This window comes from Lygodium microphyllum, chromosome 3 (assembly GCF_053477565.2).
Source record: "Lygodium microphyllum isolate KBCC chromosome 3, Lygodium_microphyllum_v1.1.10, whole genome shotgun sequence".
Lineage (NCBI taxonomy): Eukaryota > Viridiplantae > Streptophyta > Polypodiopsida > Schizaeales > Lygodiaceae > Lygodium > Lygodium microphyllum.
Genome location: NC_141137.1, coordinates 8906236 through 8914628, shown reverse-complemented (window position 1 = coordinate 8914628; position 8393 = coordinate 8906236).

The window sequence follows — 8393 nt, the reverse complement described above, 5'->3', positions numbered from 1 at the left end:
AAATGATAAAAACACCATGAAAAATAGGGGAAAAATACATTTGGGGCTACGAAAAATATAGAAAAATAGGATTTATGTTTGTTGATGTATAGCAAGGCTGGGGCATGAAGTTATGCTTCAGTTCAGCCTTGTTTATATGTTTTAGTGTGTGTTTCCTTCCTTTCTCCACATAAAAATGGCAAGGAAACCCTGAAAGAAATGAATGCAATGATGCACTATCAACGGGGAAGGGTAGAGTTGTGGAAAAATGGTTAAATGCCGCTGAGAATGAGGAATAATTTGCTGATTTTATATGCATTGCATCTAGGACGGAATAATAATGATAAAAATTAAAACCTAGTAGCACGAAGATCACTTCGGTGCTAGGTGTTGCAACGAAGCACAAAGCGGTTAGAAAGAAAAGCATGAAAGAGATGATTTGCACTTACACGCTGCTGGTTTTTTAAAATGTTTGAGCACTAGGCATCCACCTCTTTGCATGATCATTTTTGAGGAAATTAAAAGTATCAGAGTTAGCTCCTGGATATGCATAGCAATTGTTTTCAGTAGGCGTGTGACCCACCGTTGAGAGTGTGAGGTTCCTATGCTGTAGGCTAGTCGTGGGATCCTAAAGGGGAAATTAAGTAAGGACAATGGTACATTCCTGGATACGTTTATTTGGTACCTTGAGTGACGTTTGTGCGAAATGTCTAAATGTTGAGCGACGCATCGAGGGGCCAATCCCCAAGGTGTAGGAGAGTCGCAGAGGGTTGACGGCATTCAGCCGTAGGAGGAACCCCATGTGTATGTGATTCGAGCCTTTTGGCTATGTGAAAGGGACTCCCTCTGAGGAGCAATATTGGGTTAGGATCAGTTGGACTACAACGTATTACAAACGCAATGTTTAGGAAGGCAGAGATTTTGATAGACGCTCCTGGCCGCGAGGCCGAGGGGGTTGTCTTGCGCATAGTGACGAGGTCCGGCTAGTGCATGAGCCAGTGCCGGCCCGTTTTTAGGTCCATCAGTGGTGCGTCTGCCGGGAGCTGCTTAAAAGTGGCGGTTCTCGAATCCTGGTTTTCTAGGGACCAACTAGCAGTTTATGCCAAAGGATCCTGAGATCGATCCGTTATTTATTGATAAGCATCGTCTAGCAGAAATCCAAAAGCAAGAAAGAGACGAGAGAGCTAGGCGACGTGCTGAAATCTTTAGGAGATATTCCCCTAAGCGTAGCGGTGCTGAACCCTTACGAGGGAGTGGATCTAGTGGTCTTAGGACCACAAGAAGTAAGTTAGGAGAAGGTGGAAGCTCTAGTGCTCCCCTTCTTTCCATAAGCCAGTCCACGTCAATTGCGGGAGGTGTAACCCCACCGTTCCCTATTCCTAGTGCAAATCCAATCCTCGTCATGGCACAGCCTATTGCAATTCCAGCAGGAACAACGGATTTGCCGGCTCTAGGTTACCCGCTACCCATTTTTAATGGGCTAGTTGAGGAAGATGCGGAACTCCACATTAGGGAGTTTCAAAAGTTGATGTTTAACTGTCGCATTCAAGAGGAAGGACATTTGATGATGTTCTTCAATATGACTCTCAAAGGAAGAGCCGCTATATGGTATCATGGTTTAGAAGCCGGAACCATATTGAACATTGATGCATTTTATGGAGCTTTTCGAAGGGAGTTTGCCCCTGAAAGGGGTGGGCAATATTGGTTGCGTGTACTCAACGTGACCCGCCAAGATCCACACGAGGATATTCGTGCTTATGCGAAGAAGATAAAAGAGGTCTTCCGTAAGTTGGACACCTCTATCCCTATCCCCGCAGCTGCCCAATTGCAATATTTCCTACATGGTTTGGACTTTAATATCCAATTGCAGTTGAGTAGTGTCCCCTTGGGGGATATAGATACTGCCATTACACGAGCACAAGAGGTGGAATCCCGACTACAAGCAGCCTATGCTTCTAGAGGCAATTCGAACATGGGTTTAGTATTGGGAAACAATATGGCAATAGCCAATGGCAGTAATGGCCAAGGGATAGCGATGGCTAACCCTAATGGGAGAGGGAACATGATACAGAATGTCCCTATATTACCAGCTCCCCCTAGCATGTCGATGCCTACGGGCAGTCAAATGGCTCCAAGTGGTGGAGGCCAGGCGGTCAATTCCAATACCATGCCTGTGACTCAACAGCCTGTGCCTAATCGAATTGTTAGGCCGATTGAAAGACACGGTAATGACCAAGGCTATGAGTCGAGTTCTTCCAATGTTCTTGGCGAGGTTAAGGACATGATGAAGCATTATACCGACATGATTACGGAGCAGTATCGACAAATAGCTGTTGATGTCAACTTCCTTAAAAAACAACAAAATTTGATAGGAAGTAGATACCCGGAGGAGGGTGCACCGTCGAGGTTTAGTTGTAAATGGTGTGGCGGGCAGCACTATCCAAGAAATTGCCCAAATGTTAAGTGTGATATTTGTGGAAAATCTGGCCATCTAGCAGCTACTTGCTGGAGTAAGATCAGTTCTCTCCAGCGAGGAAGTCGGCAACCAGGGCCTGTCAATCATCGTGGCCAAGGAAATGATTCCCAGCCAGAAAATGGGCCTAAACAAATACTTCAACGACCAAAGACTACAGTGGAAGAGCTACCAAGTGGTAGTGGGGTTAGTTTGATTGAGGCTGTACGCGTTAATGATGCTGAAACCTCTAATCTACGAGCTGTCCTTACAAGAGGTAAAAAGGGTAGAGAAGCCGACATGGATAAGCCTGTCGACGGAAACCCTAAACAAGGCGACAAAGGAACGCAAGTTTTGGATCCTGCCCTAGAAGGGGGACCTTTGAAGCCCGTAGAGAGTAAAGCCGATAAGGAAACACCAAAGAAGAAGGTGAAAGTCAAGAAAGAGGCAATAAAGCCAGCTCAGCGACCTAAAGAGCGGATGATTTGGCGTGAAAAGCGAGCTCTTTCGAACTATCATGAATTCGATTTGGCGGGCTCTCTTTGCGAAGTCAAGCCGGATGTGAACCTTTTGCAGCTTATTAAGCTTTCCCCAGGAGTACGCAAGGAATTTAGAAAGATCCTACGTACCGGGTATATCGTAGAACCTTTGGGTATTGCGCGAGTTGGTGATGACTGGTTTGAGCATGCTGAGAAGCATTGCCCAAGGGTTGCAGCCTATGTCGATGGGATATTAGTAGATTATGCCATTGTCGACACGGGATCATCTGTTAACATTATGAGTTCTGAACTGATGGAAAGGTTGGGTCTTGCGATTCAGAAAGATACTTCCACAATTCTCAGAATGGCAGATGACAGTTTGAGACAGCCGGAAGGCTGCATTACTAAGGTCCATGTCACTGTTGCAAATGTAGAATGCATGTTGGACTTTAGGGTGATTCGTTTTGCAGGGCGGCCAAGTTACCAAGTATTACTTGGACGACCTTGGATCTTGCAAGCGGATTGCCAAGTGGATATACCCGCCGGTCGATTAATATTCGGCAGAGGTGCCCAGCGTGTGGTGGTTGATGCTTATCCTGAGTCCCCGCAGAGTGAGAGGGCTCCTCTATCTTCTACAGAATTGGAGACATTAGAAGATTCATCTGTTAGTGAGGCATCATCGAGTGATGAGTCCAAAGAGGGATCCACCACGGAGGACATCTATCAGATCACTTTGAACGAGCCGATAGAGGCCCAAGATCGTATAAGAGATGCAGATGTTATCGAGCTAGACCTTGGTACGCTTGATGATTCGCGGCCAATCAAATTAGGGTCCATGCTCAGCACAGCAGAAAGGGAGGACTATGTGGCCTTGATCCAGGAATTCCGTGATATCTTTGCCTGGAGTTATGATGAGTTGAGAGGCATCCCTCCCAGTCTTGCTGTTCATACAATTCCGTTGAAAGAGGGCAGTCGTCCTGTACGGCAGAAAGTAAGGCGTATGCCTTTCGAATTGAGGGACGGGCTGTTTGAAGAGTTACAGAAGCTTCGAAAAGCGGGTTTGATTTTTCCTGTGCAACACACAGAATGGTGTTCGCCAGTTGTGATTAGAAAGAAGAAGAATAATCAGATCCGTTTATGTGTAGACTTTAGGGAGCTGAATAAGCAGACAGTTAAGGACTACTACCCATTACCATTTATTGACCAGATTTTGGATCAATTAGCGGGTAGGGAGATATATTCGTTTATGGATTGCTTTGCAGGATACAACCAAATGGCAATTGCAGAAGAGGACAAGTTGAAAACAACTTTTATCACTGTATTTGGCACTTTTGCTTACCACGTGATGGCTTTTGGTTTATGCAATGCGCCTGGTTCGTGGCAACGAACAGCCGATAAGACATTCGGTGACATATCCCCTGAAGAGTTGAGGGTGTTTATTGATGACTTAGGGGCCGCCACCGTGAGAGAAAGGCAGTTGATCATTTTGAGAAAATGCTTTGAGCGCTGTAGACAATTTTGCATCGCCCTAAACCCACGGAAGTGTGCTTTTGGAGTACCTTATGGGCTATTGCTAGGCCATGTGGTCAGTTCGGTAGGAATTGCGACAGACCCCGAGAAGGTGAAAGTTATAGTTGCCATGGGTCCACCACGCACTCCGAAAGAAGTTCATAGCTTTCTGTCTTCGGTTGGTTACTACCGTAGATTCATTAACGCCTTAGCAGAAAGAACGTTGCCACTTACAAATTTATTGTCCTTTAGCTGTTCGTTTGTATGGGGTGACCCTTGTAAGGTAGCATTCGAGGATGTGAAACAAGAGCTAGCAAGAGCGCCCGTTTTAAAAGCACCTAAAAGAGGTGAGGTGTTCTATATATTTTCAGCAGCCACCATGTATAGTATCAGCTGCTGTTTAGCCCAAATTTGGGAAGAGAAGTGGTACCACCCGATTGCTTTTGCTAGTCGGAAGCTGGGGGTATCCGAAATCAATTACACCTACATGGAGAAGCTGTGTCTAGCGATGGTCTTTGGGACCAAGAAATTCAGGCATTACATTCTCTATGAGAAAGTCGTACTTTATACGAAGGCGGAGGGACTTCGACTATTGATGAATAAGTTACAGCCGCCTGATCGTTTAGCGAAGTGGTTGATCACTTTGCAGGAATTTGATTATGAAATCAAGAGTAAGCCACCAAGGTTGCAAGGCATCGTGGAATGTCTAGTGGACTTTGGGGAGCCGAAAGAATCTGTGGCTGAAGGTAGTGACATGGAGATGATATTTAAAATAGATACGGCATCTATTCCCTCCTGGTATGCTGCAATAACGCATTATTTATCAACAGGAGAGGCGGGATCCGAATTATCTAAGGCTGAGAAAAGGAAAATTAAGCAGCAAGCGTTAAAGTTTGCCTTGATCGCAGGTACATTATATCGGCAAGGGATTGATGATATCTATCGCCGATGTGTGACGCCTGACGAGGTGCCATTCATTTTGGAAGAGTGCCATGATTCTGCTTGCGGTGGCCATTTTGCTGGACGGCTTACAGCACAAAAGGCTTTAAGAGCAGGTTATTGGTGGCCTGCCATCTTCCAGGATGCGTTTGCGTATGTTAAGCGATGCGATATTTGCCAACGACATGATAGTCGAGAGAATAGGAAACGACCACTCACCCCTATTATGGCGATACTTCCATTTGAGAAGTGGGGAATAGACTTTGTGGGTCCTATTACTCAGTCATCGACTACGCAAAAGAGGTACATCATTGTCGCAACTGACTACTTCACAAAGTGGTCAGAAGCACGTGTAACAAGGAAAGACGATGCTAAAGAAACTGCTAGTTTCCTTTTAGAGCAGATAATATGCCGGTTTGGTCCGCCGAAAGAATTAGTGTCGGACCGCGGAACCCATTTCCTGAATAAGGTGATCAAAGGTTTGACAGAGTTGTGGAACATCAAGCATAACAAGACAACCCCATATAATCCGCAAGCCAATGGTCAGGTTGAAAGCACCAACAAGCAGCTTGTAGGCATCCTGTCCAAAATTGTGTCGGAAAAGAAACGGGATTGGGATAAAAAGTTATACGTGGCAGTGTGGGCTTATAATACGACTTTCAAACGAGCCACTGGCCATACCCCGTTCAAGTTAGTATATGGGGAGGAGTGTGTCTTGCCTCTAGAAATTGAGCTGCCGACTATTCGGTTTGCCATCAATCATTCTTTGAGCGATGAAGACGCTCTTTTTGAGCGCTTGACGACACTGGCACATTTAGATGAGCTTAAGTTGCAGAGCTTATTGCACCAAGAAGTGGCGAAGCGCCGAATGAAGAAGCTACACGACCTCAAAGCCAAGAAATACACCTTCAAGAAAGGACAGCTTGTTCTGTATTATGACGCACGACGTGAATTATTCCCAGGCAAATTAGAACCCAAATGGGATGGGCCCTATAAGATCGTTAGAATAGGAAAGAATAAATCCACAGTTTTGTTAGCTGACCTTGAGGGGATAGAATTTAAAAATAAGGTTAATCTTAATAAGATTAAACCTTATTATTTCTGATTGCACTAATGCTATGACTGCCTTGCAGGTCTAGGCATGATTGATCAAGCATCTGCAAGGAAATTGTGATAGAGGTTGATGGGTCGTCTGATCCCTTATTTAGAACACCCATATTTGGAACAGAGATATCATCAGGGAAAGCTCATTTGGTGGAGCAAAGGATACAAGGTGATTGAGCAAGAAGGCGGGACATTTATTTGGGAAATCAAGGTCTTCTGCCATCACTGCCTACAACTTTTGACGAGCATCCCTGTTGAATTCAATGATGATGGAGGGATGGAGCCTACAGTCCACCCGTTGAATATGCTGAATTTTGATTACCATAATTACGAGTAGAGTTCAGGATGGCAGGATATGTAAACCCTTTATGGACGTACACCTTGTACTTTGATGGGGCGTCCAGGGGTGCATGCAAAAAAGGAAGTGTAGGAGTTGTCATCCGAGACCCCCGACGACGCATTGTCATGAAGTTAGCTGCTTATCTTGGGGTGAATTTTACTAATAATATGGCCGAATACAAAGCCCTGATCATGGGTTTGAATATTGCAAAAAAGGGGGGTATCCGCCAGTTGTTGGTGAAAGGGGACTCTCAGTTGGTTTTAAATCAACTCAATGGGACGTACATGGTGCGGAACCCGATCCTTTGTATGTACCATCACACTGCCATAGCCCTGCTAGACGAATTCGATAGAGTGTCTTTTCAGCTGATTCCACGGAATTGGAATCAGTTTGCCGATTCATTGGCTAATCTTGCGTATGAAGAGGACCTCTTCTTTAATTGTGGCCCTTGTCCCGATATATCTATTGATGGTGAGATAGGACCTGGTCGTTTGTGGGGTATGCTTTCTGAACATGCCCTCTTTGGCAGACGATGGTTGATTTGGGTGATGCAGAGGGTAAGCGAGACTCATCTGCCTTTATTATCTCGGACCCACAGACTAATTCGACGACATGTGATGCGAACACCTCTTGCGATATACGCAGGAGGGATAGGTCATAATCTACTGCACCTAGTTTAGGGCTACAAGCCCTGTTCCCCTGGGAATAGTATGCTTTGATGTCTATCATGGTTGTTTCCAGGTGGATGTTCTGCATAGTATTGTTTGATTTCATTAGGCCAAGAGGGCCGATTCAGTTTTGTGGCAAAGTCATGTCTGATTTCATTAGGCCAAGAGGGCCATTTCCCTGTCTAGTGCGGGTGCGTTTAATTGGGTTTTTGTTTAGTGTTGTGCTGGACAGGTTTCGTGGTGCGTGGAATTTGGTGGAGCCTGGAGGAGCCTTTGCTGCGATGGAAGCTTCTTGTGGCCACTCCAGGTGATATTTCTCCTTTACGAGTACCTTTCTTTCCTGTTATATGTGTATTTGTACTTGTTGAGGGGATACTTTTTGTTGGGGACCGGCGACCAAGGCATGAAGTCCCAGGTTTAGGCTACGTATGTTTGAGGGAGGTCGGAGTAGTCATTGCCTCCTGTAAAGACATTGTTAGACATTGAAATATCTGTTTTAGAAGGAAGTCCTAGTGGCTCTGTTCTGCTAACCTGCTAGGCAGCCGTTCTAGGAGTTCTTGTTAGTAGTGAGGCAGTTAGAGAAGCCTGCTAGAAGATAATAATAATGATGCCAAGAAATCCTGAATATCCTAAAAGATGAATATAAATACGAAGGTGTGTAAAAAGGGGTTCTAACCCCTATCAATGAAAAGAAAAGAAATGAAAATATATAAGCAGTTGATCATCGCCTTGCGAAGGCCTGGTAGGTTCCTGGGGACGAGTCAGACCCGGGGCCGATACCTTGTCTTCCTCGGGGTGGCTTCTTGCTGGAAAAATAATATCAAAACAAGGAAGGTTGGAGCGAAAATAAAAGTGAGCGTTAGAAAAGGATTAAGTGTCGCCTTGCGAGGGCTTGGTAGGTTCTTGGGTGCCGAGACAAGTCC